This window comes from Poecilia latipinna, unplaced genomic scaffold, assembly GCF_001443285.1.
Source record: "Poecilia latipinna isolate Pla-1442-1.1 unplaced genomic scaffold, P_latipinna-1.0 Scaffold10066, whole genome shotgun sequence".
NCBI lineage: Eukaryota > Metazoa > Chordata > Actinopteri > Cyprinodontiformes > Poeciliidae > Poecilia > Poecilia latipinna.
Genome location: NW_015122682.1, coordinates 1 through 804, shown reverse-complemented (window position 1 = coordinate 804; position 804 = coordinate 1). Strand labels below are relative to the sequence as shown.

General features: G+C 34.5%; 1 long non-coding RNA gene across 1 annotated transcript; it reads right to left on the bottom strand.

The window, feature by feature from the left end:
- Positions 1-28: 28 nt before the first annotated feature.
- LOC106944440 (uncharacterized) lies at positions 29-760 on the bottom strand. Its single transcript, XR_001424292.1, has 2 exons — positions 657-760; positions 29-169 (listed from the first exon to the last, which is right to left on the bottom strand). It is a non-coding gene; the product is annotated as an uncharacterized LOC106944440 (long non-coding RNA).
- Positions 761-804: the final 44 nt, after the last annotated feature.

Below are 804 nucleotides of genomic sequence, written 5' to 3'. Positions count from 1 at the left end.
TATATACTACAAACATCCTTCTTTTCAGTTAAATAAAGCCCCGGTCTAAAAATTAGCTTTTCATCCCGCATCGTGATGCTCGTAAATTAAGGAAGCATAACCTATCCTTGATGGCTTTTTTTTTTTTTTTTTTTTTTTTTTTTTTTTTTTTTTTTTTTAAAGAACTTACCTGGGATCCAAAAAAATGATTAGGCCTACATTCAAGGACTCTGTTCAGGAGGTCATTGACGTCAATCTGTGACGTGGGATTCGGGGCTTGAGTTTAAAATCCGAGGATCACGTCACCAACGACCAGCTGAGCATATCTGGCCCAGGTGACGCACAGGCCTTATGACGTAAAGTATTTGAATGTAGGATTTCATTTTTTTAGTCTTAAAGTTTAATTATGATCCAAATGATGCATTTCAATTAAAATAAGTCATTAACAGATTATACAAAGGAATTATACACTATATAACTGGTTAATAATAGTTATATAATGGATAAAAAATAATGTACTATATATAGGCATAATTCTATATACTACACACATCCTTGTTTTCATTTAAATAAAAACCCGGACTAAAAATTAACTTTTCACCCCGCATCGTGATGCTCGTAAATTAAGGAAGCATAACCTATCCTTAATGGCTTTTCTTTTTTTTTTAAGTATTTACCTGCAAGAGAAAGAAAATGATTAGTGACCAAATGATCGCAGAAGGCCTACATTCAAGGACTCTGTTCACGCGGTCATTGACGTCAATCTGTGACGTGTGATTCGGGGTTTCAGTTTGAAATCCGAGGACACGTCATCAAAGACTAGCT